At 44.7% G+C, this 15,367-nt stretch overlaps 1 long non-coding RNA gene across 1 annotated transcript; it reads left to right on the top strand.

Moving 5' to 3' along the window:
* Positions 1 to 8,837: 8,837 nt before the first annotated feature.
* Positions 8,838 to 14,699, top strand: LOC132343211 (uncharacterized). The gene is made up of 3 exons (XR_009491925.1): positions 8,838 to 9,088; positions 12,986 to 13,158; positions 14,348 to 14,699. It is a non-coding gene; the product is annotated as an uncharacterized lncRNA (long non-coding RNA).
* Positions 14,700 to 15,367: the final 668 nt, after the last annotated feature.

Raw genomic sequence — 15,367 nt, forward strand, 5'->3', positions numbered from 1 at the left:
TGGGACAATACATTTAAAATGATGAAAAGGAAAACTCTACAACCAAGAATACTCCACCCAGCAAGGCTCTCTTTCATATCTGATGGAAAGATCAAAAGCTTTACAGACATAATTCAGGATTTTAAATTGTTTAGCTCTCTGGACATCGTAATATGAAATTCTTTGGCTTACTTTTTTGGACATTTTACTTTGAAACACATTCTCGGTTCTCATTACATGTGAATTAAAATAGAAGATTGCCTCTGCTATATCAGGCAGGTGATCCGTAGCTACTCATGAGCTTTACAAGGGCCGGCTGTAATCCCTTGGTTACAACTGCTGTAGCAGGAACAATACTGTCTGGCTCAGTGTTTCTCAGGGCTTGCCACATGTAGAATCACTTGGGAAGACTAAACCAATGCCCCGATCCCACCCTGACTAGCAAAATCAGAATCTCTGAGGCCAGGCGTGGATGCATTAAAAAAAATTCCTCCACTGGTATTAATGGGCAGCCAGGATTGGAATTTCTGGTGAGGAGCTCAGAAAGGTATTTGCAATCTGAAAGGTTCGAATTATTCCTCACTAGTGGTAAAAAGAAAGACAAGTCACCTGAGCATTCTTCACCTTAGTTTATTCACCTGGGGGTCAATAAAAAGAGCAGCACTTTCCAATTATTTTTTTCATGTCATGGAACACAGAGAAAATAAAAATATGCATAAGAGCATCCCAGGAACTCCTGGAAAAGGAAATGGCTACCCACTCTAGTATTCTTGCCTGGAAAATCCCATGGACAGAGGAGCCTGGCAGGCTACAGTCCATGGGGTTGCAAAGAGTCAGACATAACTTAGTGACTAAACACCAACAACAGTCCCGGGAACTCCAGGAACCAATAGACAAATGAAGTGTGTGTGTACGTATGTTAGTCACTCAGCCATGTCTGATTCTCTGCAATCCCATGGACTGCCAGAGGCCCACCAGGCTCCTCTGTTCGTGGAATTCTCCAGGCAAGAATACTGGAGTGAGTGGTTATTCCCTTCTTTAGAGGATCTTCCTGATTGAGGGATCAAACCTGTGTCTCCTGCATTGCAGGCAGACTTTTTTACAGTCTGAGCCACTAGGGAATGAAGGGAGGCGACTTTCTTGGGTCCTTCGACTCTCTCAAGGGCTGAAGGGATCAATGGAGAAGGCAATGGCATCCCACTCCAGTACTCTTGCCTGGAAAATCCCGTGGACAGAGGAGCCTGGTAGGCTGCAGTCAATGGGGTCGCTAGGAGTTGGATATGACTGAGCGACTTCACTTTCACTTTTCACTTTCATGCATTGCAAAAGGAAATGGCAACCCACTCCAATGTTCTTGCCTGGAGAATCCCAGGGACGGGGAAGCCTGGTGGGCTGCCATCTATGGAGTCGCACAGAGTCGGACTCGACTAAAGCGACTTAGCAGCAGCAGCAGCAGCTACCACACTCTGTCTGCTTCAAGGCAAGCCCGTTGGAAGGCTTTGCAGAGAAGAGGAAGTAGGAGAGATTTTTACCGAGTCATCCTACCATGGATTGTTCAAGCTAAAAGGAAACCTAAAAAAATGATCTGTTCTAACTCCTTTATTTCAAAGAGAGGGAACTGAGGCTAGAGAGGTGGGATGACTCACTCAAAGAGTGTACCAGGTCTGTATGAAGGATTGCCTTTGGTCAAATCAAGCCCCTGGGCAGGAGTGCTATCCCCTTCCTTTGATCAGAGGGCAGTCACAAAACAATGCTTCCATGTCTTGTCAGGAGATCTGACATACATCACCCTAGTTGATTCATCACGTTGATTCATTGGCCCCACGCTCTCCTTGCAGCCCAGGAGGCTGGCTGAAGGACAACTGTCTTAAAGCACGGGTGCCTGTGCAGAATGACAGCAAGCAAGTTGCTTTGCTCTTTTCCTTTTCAATCTGAAAAGCTGCAGTCAGTGAATGTGTGCAGAATTAAAGGCAGGAGTACGGGAACAGGGGTCTAACCGGAGAGCCACTCAAGACTGACAAGTCCATGGCTCAGCATGTTGAAATCATTTGTCTAGCTGGAGGACTGTCTTCTCCCTTCAGGTTTATTTCAGTTGCAGAAGGGTTGGGGTTTGGGGGAGCTGTTTGGGTCCTGACACTTGAGCTGCTTCTGCACAGCTGATTTCTAACAAACCCTTGATTCTGGAAACACTGGTTGCCTGGTTTCCATGTGACTCAGAACTCCCTGCCCCCAGTCACCCCCTCAATTCCATTTCCCCATGCTGCATGGCGATGAAAATCCAGAATGCAAAATAGAAAATGTGCTGGTGACAAAGAAAGGCCAAGAAGCCACTGGTTACACAGGCTTGGAAGTGGAAGCCAGGTGCTTCTCTCCAGTATGACGGCAGACTGTCTTTGAAACAGATGTCACCCGCTCCTTCGCCATTCTCTTTGCGAAAGGGAGGTGCTGAGCTCCAGAATGGGAGACAATAGGCATTAATATCCATTGGAATGACAGCTGTTTATGACTCGCTTTGCTCAGGACACGTGTCCCCCAAGCAAAATGATTAGCGCTCCGGCAGAATACAATATTTGTGGATAATCAAAAGCGAATGGCGAATTGTTTGGGCTAATGGGAAGCAGGGTCCTCATCAGCCTTTCTGGAAGTTCTCACCAAGAATAAATAATAAAGTGAGCTCCTAGCAGTAGCCTCCTTCCTACTCATAACATAGTGGATTTGTTTAATGTGTCCTGGGAAAACTTACCTACCTCACCAGGGTGTTATGAGGATTAATTAATGTTTATAAAGTGCTTGGAATTCCACTGAAGAAATGTACCTTGTCAATGGAAATTATCATTCTATAGTACCTTTCATTCCAGAATCTCAAAGTGCTTCCCCAACAATTAATTAAGTCTCACTACAACCCTGTGAGGGAGGAGAGCATCCTTCTGCCCTTACTAATACAGCAGAGTTTCTGTACCTGAGTTGCAGAGTCTAATGTTCCAGTCGCCCTCCAGGAGGGAGAGAGACCCCATTAGCAAGCATCCCTAAGTGCTTCATAATACATGAGCTGCTAACAATGCGAGGCAAAGCACTATACCCAATTCTGATGGCCATAAGGACTTGTTTAATTTTGTTTGGTCCCTAATTGTCTGGGCTGCTTGTTTTATTTACATTTTTTTCTCCCTCTCTTGTAAAGCAATAAGGTGCTTGTCAGATGAGAGCCCAATTAGCAGCTGTAACAAGTTACAGTGTTCTGACTGTACCATCTAATCCTATTCCTTAGCATCTGCAGTTCTAGTAACAGGTTGTACCTCTCTCCCACCGTACATACCCCAGAAGTTGACTTATCCTTTGCAAAAATTTTAATGGGATTATTAACAGGATGGACAGTTAGATGCCACGTTAGCCATCTAGAAGCTGCAGGCTCGTCTAACACATGAACATCTCAAGCATGTACTGTAATTCCTTTTTCATTACAAGTGCAGTGATTCATACGCACAAATCTCTTGCATTGGCTCCTTTTAAAAGGAACCTGGAAATCGAGTGAGCATGTGTAGCATTCCAGTGAGTGCTGGAGACAAATCAAGCCTGCAGAGCCCTCACCAAAAGTGTTTTAAAACAGAACTTCTGGCATCAGATCTGGACAGGTTTTAAGTCAGGAATTTCCTCAGGAGGCCAACATTCTAGTCAAGAAAACGTGGGAGGAAAATCACGATTTCTACCTCTAATCCGATCTAAGGGGCTGAGTTGCTGTGTGATCTCAGAAACATTCCCAAAACTTGCATAAAACTCCCCATTGCTCTGATGTTCAGTTCAGAGTTGGAAGACCTGGGTTCTCAGATGAGTTGACCACTTATCAGTTATTTTTACCCTGGACAAGCCACTAACCTCCCCGAGGCCCCATTTCCTCATCTATAAAATGGGAATAATTATGTCTGTTTATGATCTCTTCATGTTGTTGTAAGGATGAGCTCTTTTTATGTGAAAGTGCTCTGTAAACCGTAAAAAGTGCACAAATGTAAGTGGCTGCTAAGAGCAGGGAAGTCTTCATAAGAATTTCACAGCTATGTGATGACAAATTTGTTCATAACCATAAATCACACAGAGATAGGTATAGCATACTTACTATTATCCATGCTAAGCAGGCCTGATAAGGGAAATTGAAGAGTTCAAAGACTTGAAATCCTTGGGTATTGTCAGAAGGATTGTAGCATTTACTTTTCTGTTGATCTAGCTTCTTCCCCACTGCGCCACACCAACCACCCTTACCTCCTACTCTCTTAATTCTGTTGAGGATTCCTTCCCTACACTGTGTAGTCATACCAGCACTTTCATGAAAGGAGTCTTATCCATACCCTGCTAGGAAAGGGAGCAAATGACACAGGCTGGCCAATCAGAATACTCCAGCCTCTGGCCTAAGAAATGAACACCAGCTCAGGCATGGCTAATTAGAGCCTTTTCAATGACTGACACTGAGATGTTAGGAGAGAGAAGTCCTATTTCCACTGAGATTGCAAAGCTGGAAGAATGTGGGTTGCCTGCCACTTGAACAAAACCTGTTTTGGAACGTCACAAAGCAGAAACGAGGTGATGCAAGAGAGCAACATTCCACATAGCATACGTGTGTACTACGAGGCAATGACAGTGCTTTGACCTCATCAGCTGGATCCTAGAGCTATCTGTGCCCAGGTGCGTAGGGAGACTCCTAGCTTCCTAATTGTATGAATCAACAAATTCCCATTTACCTGAGCTAGTTTAGGTTGCATACCTGTTCCTTGTCAGATTAAGTCTTGATTAATTCAGGCACAAACTTACCAATAAAGAATGGACAAGATTTATCCATTTCCCCTTAGAAGGAAGGTAAACCTCATAACCCCAACCTCCTTGATTGGTTGAAGCAGGTGCTTTGTGAATTCACAGCACTTACAGAGTAGATAGGTAATTTTTAAATGACCATTTTTAAAGAGAACGTAAAGTCGGGCATCTTCAGAAGTTTGGAGATCTTATAATTTAACCCAGATGGTCAAACAGTAACTATTCTCCTGATAGTAGGCCTCTGTTTGGACCTCCCTGTCTCTTCTGCTCTTACCCCTCAGAAGTCTCTGTTCTCTCTGCACTGACATTTGCATCATATTATTCTCAGTAGGGCTTGGTGCTGTCTGGTGACTAGACTAAAAGTTCTTTGGGGACAAGGTTGGAGCCCCCAAATACATAGCACACTGCCTAATGGGATTTTACATATAATAAGTTGATATTATATGATATGCCCCGACCAGTAATGCTGAAGAAGCTGAAGTTGAATGGCCTTGGAGTACAGAATGAAGCAGGGCAAAGGCTAATAGAGTTTTGCCAAGACAACGCACTGGTCATAGCAAATACCTTCTCCCAATGACAAGAGAAGAGACTCTCCACGTGGACATCACCAGATGGCCAACACCAAAATCATATTGATTCTATTCTTTGCAGCCAAAGATGGAGAAGCTCTATACAGTCAGCAAAAACAAGACTGGGAGCTGGCTGGCTCAGATCATGAACTCCTTATTGCCAAATTCAGACTTAAATTGAAGAAAGTAGGGAAAACCGCTAGACCATTCAAATATGACGTAATTCAAATCCCTTATGATTATACAGTAGAAGTGAGAAATAGATTTAAGGGACTAGATCTGATAGACATAGAGCCAGATGAACTATGGAGGGAGGTTCATGACATTGTACCGGAGACAGGGACCCAGACCCTCCCCAAGAAAAAGAAATGCAAACAAGCAAAATGGCTGTCTGAAGAGGCCTTACAAAGAGACGCGAAAAGCAAGGAGAAAAGGAACGATATACCCATTTGAATGCAGAATTCCAGAGAATAGCAAGGAGAGATAAGAAAGCCTTCCTCAGTGATCAGTGCAAAGAAATAGAGGAAAATAATAGAATGGGAAAGACTAGAGATCTCTTCAAGAAAATTAGAGATACCAAGGGAACATTTTATGCAAAGATGGGCTCAGTAAAGAACAGAAATGGTATGGACCTAAAAGAAGCAGAAGATATTCAGAAGAAGTGGCAAAAATACACAGAAGAACTATACAAAAAAGATCTTCACAACCCAGATAATCACGATGGTGTGATCACTCACCTAGAGCCAGACATCCTGGAATGTGAAGTCAAGTGGGCCTTAGAAAGCATCACTACGAACAAAGCTAGTGGAGGTGATGGAATTCCAGCTGAGCTATTCCAAATCCTGAAAGATGATGCTGTGAAAGTGCTGCACTCAATATGCCAGCAAATTTGGAAAACTCAGCAGTGGCCACAGGACTGGAAAAGGTCTGTTTTCATTCTAATCCCAAAAAAAGGCAATGTCAAAGAATGCTCAAACTACAGCACAATTGCACTCATCTCACACTCTAGTAAAGTAATGCTCAAAATTCTCCAAACAAGGCTTTACTAATATGTGAACCATGAACTTCCAGATGTTCAAGCTGGATTTAGAAAAGGCAGAGGAACCAGAGATCAAATTGCCAACATCCACTGGATCATCAAAAAAGCAAGAGAGTTCCAGAAAAACATCTATTTCTGCTTTATTGACTATACCAAAACCTTTGACTGTGTGGATCACAATAAACTGTGGAAAATTCTAAAAGAGAATTTTTTTCCTGGCCTTCCTCCTGAGAAATCGGTATGCAGGTCAGGAAGTAACAGTTAGAACTGGACGTGGAACAACAGACTGGTTCCAAATAGGAAAAGGAGTACATCAAGGCTGTATATTGTCACCCTGCTTATTTAACTTATATGCAGAGTACACCATAAGAAACACTGGGCTGGATGAAGCACAAGCTGGAATCAAGATTGCTGGGAGAAATGTCAATAACCTCAGACATGCAGATGACACCACCCTTATGGCAGAAAGTGAAGAACTAAAGAGCCTCTTGATGAAAGTGAAAGAGGAGAGTGAAAAAGTTAGCTTAAAGCTCAAAATTCAGAAAACGAAGATCATGGCATCCGGTCCCATCACTTCATGGCAAATAGATGGGGAAACAGTGGAAATAGTGGCTGACTTTATTTTTGGGGGCTCCAAAATCACTGCAGATGGTGATTGCAGCCATGAAATTAAAAGAGGCTTACTCCTTGGAAGGAAAGTTATGACCAACCTAGACAGCATATTCAAAAGCAGAGACATTACTTTGCCAACAAAGGTCCGTCTAGTCAAGGCTATGGTTTTTCCTGTGGTCATGTATAGATGTGAGAGTTGGACTGTAAAGAAACCTGAGTGCCGAAGAATTGATGCTTTTGAACTGTGGTGTTGGAGAAGACTCTTGAGGGTCCCTTGGACTGAAAGGAGATTCAACCAGTCCATCCTAAAGGAGATCAGTCCTGAGTGTTCATTGGAAGGACTGACGTTGAAGCTGAAACTCTAATACTTTGGCCACCTGATGCGAAGATCTGACTCATTTGAAAAGCCCCTGATGCTGGGAAAGATTGAGGGCAGGAGGAGAAGGGGATGACAGAGGATGAGATGGTTGGATGGCATCACCGACTCAATGGAGATAAGTTTGGGTAAACTCTGGGAGTTGGTGATGGACAGGGAGGCCTGGCATGCTGCAGTCCATGGGGTCGCAAAGATTCAGACACGACTGAGTGAACTGAACTGAACTGAAGTTGATATTGGCTGTTACCTACTGCTCACTAGGTTTAAGGGAAAGTTAAGGCACAAAACTCTTGCCTGGAGACTCCCATGGACAGAGGAGCCTGGTAGGCTGCAGTCCATGGGGTCGCTAAAGAGTCAGACGTGACTGACCGAGTTCACTTTCACTTTTCACTTTCATGCATTGGAGAAGGAAATGACAATCCACTCCAGTGTTCTTGCCTGGAGAATCCCAGGGACAGGGAAGCCTGATGGGCTGCCGGGGTGGGATTGCACAGAGCTGGACACGACTGAAGTGACTTAGCAGTAGCAAGGCACAAAAGAATGACTTGTTTGTTCTGAGATCAACCTGATTAGTTAGACCAGTCGAACTATTAAAGTGTAACTGGTGTGTGTGTGTGTGTGTAACTCATAGGCTTTTTGGTAATTTGATTGAAATCTATGTATACAAGGGTACATGGTTATACGCTATGTCTCTGGTTCTAGATGGCCTGTGTTTGAATCCTAACACACACCTTTATTATTTGGGGCTAATTATTGCCCCTCTGTATCCCCTTCCTTGGGTTCCCCAGGTGGCTAGTGGTAAAGAACACTCCTACCAATGCAGGAGAGATAAGAGATGCAGGTTTGATCCTTGGGTTGGGAAGATCCCTTGGAGGAGGGCATGGAAACCCCCTCCAATTTTCTTGCCTGGAGAATCTCATGGACAGAGGTGCCTGGAGGGCCACAGGGTCACAAAGAGTCAGACACGACTGAAGTTACTTAGCTCACATGCATCCCTCTCCTTATCCGTAAAAATAGGCAAAAAATAAATCCACCTCATTATTGTGAGAATTAAATTGATTTGCACCAGTAACCTGGTCAGAACAGTGCCCAGGTCTTAGCAAATATTTAATAACTGTAAGCTAGTATGAAAAGTGAAATCTGGCCTGTAATATTCATTCATTTGTGGGAGGGTATGTGGCTCAGATGGTGAAGCGTCTGCCTACAATGCAGGAAACCCGGGTTCGATTCCTGGGTTGGGAGGATCCCCTGGAAAAGGAAATGGCAACCTAGTCCAGTCCTCTTGCCTGGAAAATCCCATGGACGGAGGATCCTGGTGGGCTGCAGTCCATGGGGTCGCAAAGAGTCGGATATGACTGAGCGACTTCACTTCCACTTTCACATGTGGATGCAGAATCGATCAGTGCCTCACTACTACACGGAGGGCACTGAACAGTTCTTGTGACTGTCTTGCCTGTGAACTCAGGTGCTTGTTTCTCCACACTGAATCACTATCCTGTGGGGCTGGGCAGCAGGTGGTATGCTTGACAACCTACAATGGTGTGTCACCACCATTGTGAGTCACAGATGGCGTCTGAGACGCAGTCCTGGAACCCAGCAAGAGGAGAGCCATCAGGTTTCAGTTAAGAACCACAGAGCTCTTCTCTCTGTGCTTGTCCATATTTTTCTGGCTTGTTACCTTCACAAACATTTCTTTTTCTTCGTCATGTCCCAATGGTAAGTGTTCGCTCTGTTTTTGGACACATGCTTTTACTTCTTCGCCAATTTCCCTCCCCACTAGCACTAATCTGATCTTCATTTGCATCCCCTTGCTTGCGTGAGAGACATAGTTGTGCACGAGTGTCAAGCAGACAAAAAGACTCATAGGGAAAGTTTATGTGTCTTTGGAGGCCTCCCAAAAGGTAACTGTTGACCCCCATGCACCCCATTCATAGAGCTTCCAAATTTGTTCAGCTTGCTAACAAGTCAGAGAGTGTTTTGAGAGGAGGGATGAGTCAAATGGGGACCATGAACAGATGGAAAAGAGCCAGTTGCTATGCTCCAAGTACATTTCCCACATTGGAACACGCGCATCAATGCCTGGCGGTATATACTGCATGCAAGGCACCCACGTAGGATAAAACTGGGTTAATTTACTACCAAGCGCTTTGTTTCTCCATTGCATAATCACAAATGTGCCCCCAAAGAGGCAGTGTTGGAATGTAAGCCAGGGCAAGGAGCCAACCAGACAGGAGTTCCTGTCCTCATCAGACAGCTTCTTCTGTTTTCCTGCCAGTCCTCCGGGGCCATTCTGGTCTGTGACAGGGACACACCTGGATGCCACTCATGTCTGTTGACTTGTCTTCCATGTACCAGGCTGGTGATGTGTGTGTGTGTTGCCAGCCAGATCCCAGAGCAAGCTGGTGACCTATAAAGGGTAAGAGACCTGGTGCCTTTAGGTGTGGAATGACTCCCAGCTCCCCCACCCTGTTGCTGCCTCTTGTCTTATGAAAATTGCTGCTCTGAAAATAGAACTCAGTGTCTCTTGAGAAGGGCCTGGAAAGGACAGCGCTCATCGTGTTTGCCTCCAAGGCCTTACCATTAAATCTCCCACAAGCTTGAGGAACAGATTGTCAGAGACCCACTTAGCAGGCCCCAAACACCTCAGTTGCCTCTACTGGGTGAGGAAATTGCGTTCAGGGAAAGATGCATCTCAAGAAAGTTGCCTATAGAATGGGTTTCTATAAAGAGAATTCCATTTTCTTCTGGCTTCCATTACAAAATTGGAAAATTTATCACACTGGGGGAAAAAGTCTCTCTGGAGACTAAAATGAACATTTGGGGTGAAAAAAAAATGACTGTAAACCCTCAGCAATGGCACGTCTCTCGTTGCAATGAACCAGGAACTGCTGAGAACCACCTAATGGTTCACTTTTCCTTTGAATCATTTCCAGCATTTTGTTGGCACTCATGAACCTCACCTACACATGCCGTCAATCTTTTTCCCTCCCTGCCCAAATATATGAGAACTGTCTCCATGACTGAAGGTCCCATTTCCGTGTTCTTGCACCTCTCAAAATGCGGACTGTTCATTCATGTTAGTCTGAATCTGGCATTAGGCTGCAGCATAAGATTTTATTCATTCATTCACTTATTTATACCCTGCTTCATTCCTGTAAATAATTTGATGTAGCTTACAGGGATAAAGATGATGACATGGTATGTTTGCATTTCAGATTTACTTCTACTTGTTTGCCCTAATTAAGTCAATTTTGACATTTTAATGTCACAAGTTATAGCATTAAATAATAAATATTAAACTATTTGGGTTGAAAGAGTTTGAGGGGGTAGGTAGCCCTACCTCTCTCCCAATATAGCTTCTGCCACATCCTAACCAAGTAAATAGGAGAAGGCGATGGCACCCCACTCCAGTGCTCTTGCCTGGAAAATCCCATGGACGGAGGAGCCTGGTGGGCTGCAGTCCATGGGGTCGCTAAGAGTCGGATATGACTGAGCGACTTCACTTTCACTTTCATGCATTGGAGAAGGAAATGGCAACCCACTCCAGTGTTCTTGCCTGGAGAATCCCAGGGACGGGGGAGCCTGGTGGGCTGCCATCTATGGGGTTGCACAGAGTCGGACACAACTGAAGTGACTTAGCAGTAGCAACCAAGTAAATGGGGAGATATTTCTACCTCCTCTCTGTAAGAGATGACTATCATGTGTCACTGTAAGGCTTCCATGGTAAGTCCTCACTTAGGACATGAAGCTTGGTGGGCTTCCCAGTGAGTGAAGAAAAGCTTGAGTCTATCTGGAAAACTCTGACACAAATAACCTTTCTCACTGCCACCATCAGACGAGAGCATTTATTTTGCTCTCAGTATTGACACCTGAGGCATTTCTAGCTTCAGTTTCTCTTTCTTTTTAATAGAGACTCCTAGAAAAGCAAGTCTTTGCTATCTGAATCCAAGCTCCAATCTCCTCCCACCATCACCTGACAAAAACTGTTTCTCTCATTGTCATCCACTGTCTGACTCAGTGGAATTTCCTGAACTTTGTCCACAGAATCCCCCTTCCCCAAACTTCCCCTTTTCCGGATCAGTTCCCCCAGTTATTTCTGCTTTAAAGACTTTGTAATCATGAATAAGACACCGGGGTCCTTCTCTTGGCCCCACGAGGAGTGACCACAGGTCCCCTTTGGGGAGGGGACAGGAACATTGATCTGACAGCTGAGCTGTTGGGCTGGTAGCCAGACACATCTCCTGATCACCCCACCCACGTTGTAGGGTCAGGCCACCTCCTTCTGCAAGGACACATTCTCCCTCAGAACTGTAGTAAAGCCCCCTCCTACACTGTTTCGGGATCACAGGGCATATCCTCACGAGGTCCAGTGGACTTATAGAATCTGCGTTCACCCGATTCTACTGTTGTAACCCCAAGATCTCCATGACTTAGAGTGCAAAGGTTTGTGTCCCACTCAGAGCACATGTCAGCACCAGTCATCTGAGGCTCAGCTCTGCTCCTGTGCCCTCTTCATGCTGGGATCCAGGCCTATGGGCAGCCCTTGGCAGGCACATGCCCTTCTTGCTCATGGCAGAGGCAAAGGCCAGTGGCCAAAGCTGACATTGGCTCTCCAAGTGTCTGCTTGTAGGTGACACAAGTCACTTCCCCTCACTTCTCAGAAGCCAAAGCACATTCACGGCTGAGTCTGGGATGGAGTCACGTCAAACGGGTGGAGATGTAACCACACTAGTGAGAAGGCACTGCCTACCACAGACCGCAGAGGGGTGTATAAGAGTTTTGCCGCAAATGAGGTGAATAACTGGGACAATCATACAGTCCATCATGGTGCCATTAAAGTTTGGGACAGGCTCCCACAGAGGAGCTAACTTGTTTATTCCAACTAAAAAGTATCATAGAGTTTCACTTTACAGCTTTTGGAGGCATCAGCTCATATGTCTTCAAGCAGTATTGAGTGTCCTCCACAGAATCTCTTGTCCCTCCTTTACACTCTTCACTCCCTCCCTCCTTACCACACACACACACATACACACACACACATATACACACACACACACACACGTCTGGGTCTTTTTGACTTACCCCAGTTCTCTCCCTCCCCTTCACTCCCAGGCTACAGTCCCCCCCCCCCCAAAGCTGCCTCCTGTGCCTGGAAAATTTTTAGGGGTACAAAGTACAGATGCTCTTGCCTTGATCCCGTTTCTCTGTTGGTTGAGGTAAGAAAGCCTCAGGTCCTGCTGAAAGAAGGAAGGAAGGACCTACTATGGGCTAGCCTCTAGGATATAGTTTGCTGTTCTTTGCACCCTCTCTCTGAGTGTCTTTAGGTATGGTCCTTTCAATAAATCAGGTATCTCCAGCTGCAAGAGTTCATCTTATGCCAATGGGATTCCCTGAGTTTATACATGAAATTCATATTTTTCCTGCTAGAAAATCTTTTGTACCTTTTTAGACTAAAAGGATATCTGTCTCCTTCACAACTGTGGTTACATATAAATCATGTTAACTTACCCTTGAGAGTTGTGCCCGGTATTGCACTTTTAAGATTTCTGAGTGTGTCAGTGCATATGTGTGTGCATGGGCTCCTTTTTGTTGTTGTTGTTCATTTGTCTTCAGCAGTAAGTGAAATCCCTTCTGCCACTCGATCAACTGGAGCCCAGTGCTGGGAACCATCCACACCTGTTGACCTGCCTCCCCCCTACGCCACCGTCATGCCTTCTCCTCTCTGCCAAGAGTGCCACTGTTTTCTTATTCTCTTCTGGACCTCACTCCTATCCAGAAGTTGCCAGGTACAGTTGAGCATCTTCAGATTCCTGAGCCCACAGGAGCTTCTCTCAGCATTGCACCATTCCTTGTCATTCACCCAGGACCTCACATCACTGGCTGCTTCTGCTGCTGCTGCTAAGTCGCTTCAGTCATGTCCGACTCTGTGTGACACCATAGACAGCAGCCCATTAGGCTCCTCTGTCCCTGGGATTCTCCAGGCAAGAACACTGGAGTGGGTTGCCATTTCCTTCTCCAATGCATGAAAGTGAAAAGTGAAAGTGAAGTCGTTCAGTTGTGCCCGACTCTTAGTGACCCCATGGACTGCAGCCTACCAGGCCCCTCCATCCATGGGGTTTTCCAGGCAAGAGTACTGGAGTGGGTTGACATTGCCTTCTCCCCATCACTGGTTAAGTCCCCACATATTTTAGGCAAATAGCCTGGGATTGTAACCACCCTCTCATGCTTCTAAATCATCTCCTGAACAGTGCATATGTCCACCAGGGCTTTCATTTTTCAGTTTGCCAAATTTTCTTTCTAAAGTCATGTAAAGAACTCTAGTCTAAACACTGCTTACATCACCCAGTCTCCCCTGAGGCAGAGTCCCCCATACCCAGAGTAGAAAGCAGCCTTGAGACTGGCCCAGATCAAGACCCCAGCTCCACTCAGGTAGACAGTTGTCTTGATTTCCATCCAGAAAGGTCATGACCTTTGACGTTCATGATGTTTGCATCCCTACCCCTATGCCTAATCCTGCTGCTTTGGGACAAAATGTGCTAACCTATAAATTGCCAGACTTATAAAGGATGGATGACCATTTAATATCATGTAAAGCCAACTGCTTTGTGAAAAAACGTGCATGGAGAAAGGGTTGTTGATACAAATGTCCAGTGAGTGAAGGCTTCATGGACTCAGGGAGTAGAAGGAAGGCAAATCTTTGAGGGAGACCAATCTATTCCAATCCCCCTATTTTACAGAGGAAGATGAAGATATCCAAAGCACCAAGTAAAACTGTGTGCAAGGCTGATAAGTGACAGAAAGTAGACTATTTATCCATTAAAGCAGCACTTTCTGTTTTACCATGCCCCCTCCTTAAGCTAATTTTTTTCAGTGATTTCTTTTCAGCCACAACAAAAAGGGATTTGAGGTATTTCTATTTTTGAGAATGTTACATGGGCTGTATATTGTCACCCTGCTTATTTAACTTGTATGCAGAGAACATCATGTGAAACGACAGACTGGATGAAGCACAAGCTGGAATCAAGATTGCAGGGAGAAATATCAATAACCTCAGATATGCAGATGATACCACCCTTATGACAGAAAGCAAAGAGGAACTAAAGAGCCTCTTGATGAAAGTAAAAGAGGAGAGTGAAAAACCTGGATTAAAACTCAACATTCATCTTTCTAAATTCCATATATATGCGTTAGTATACTGTATTGGTGTTTTTCCTTCTGGCTTACTTCACTCTGTATAATAGGCTCCAGTTCATCCACCTCATTAGAACTGATTCAAATGTATTCTTTTTAATGGCTGAGTAATACTCCATTGTGTATATGTACCACAGCTTTCTTATCCATTCATCTGCTGATGGGCATCTAGGTTGCTTCCATGTCCTGGCTATTATAAACAGTGCTGCGATGAACATTGGGGTACACGTGTCTCTTTCCCTTCTGGTTTCCTCAGTGTGTATGTATGGGGAGGGAGGAGGGAGGAGGGTTCAGGATGGGGAACACATGTATACCTGTGGCAGATTCATTTTGATATTTGGCAAAACTAATACAATTATGTAAAGTTTAAAAATAAAAAATAAAAAAACTCAACATTCAAAAAGCTAAGATTGTGGCATCTGGTCCCATAACTTCATGGCAAATAGATGGGGAAACAGTGGAAATAGTGGCTAACTTTATTTTGGGGGGTTCCAAAATCACTGCAGATGGTGACCGCAGGCCTTGAAATTAAAAGACGCTTGCTCCTTGGAAGAAAAGCTGGCAAACTCAGGTATCATATTAAAAAGCAGAGAGATCACTTTGCCAACAAAAGTCCATATACTCAAAACTATGGTTTTTCCAGTAGTCATGTATGGGTGTGAGAGTTGGACCATAAGGAAAGCTGAGCACAATAATTCTTCAATTAATGCTTTTAAACTGTGGTGTTGGAGAAGACTCTTAAGAGTTCCTTGGACTGCAAGGAGATCTAACCAATCCATCCTCAAGGAAATCAGTCCTGAATAT

Source organism: Bos taurus, chromosome 2, assembly GCF_002263795.3.
Source record: "Bos taurus isolate L1 Dominette 01449 registration number 42190680 breed Hereford chromosome 2, ARS-UCD2.0, whole genome shotgun sequence".
Lineage (NCBI taxonomy): Eukaryota > Metazoa > Chordata > Mammalia > Artiodactyla > Bovidae > Bos > Bos taurus.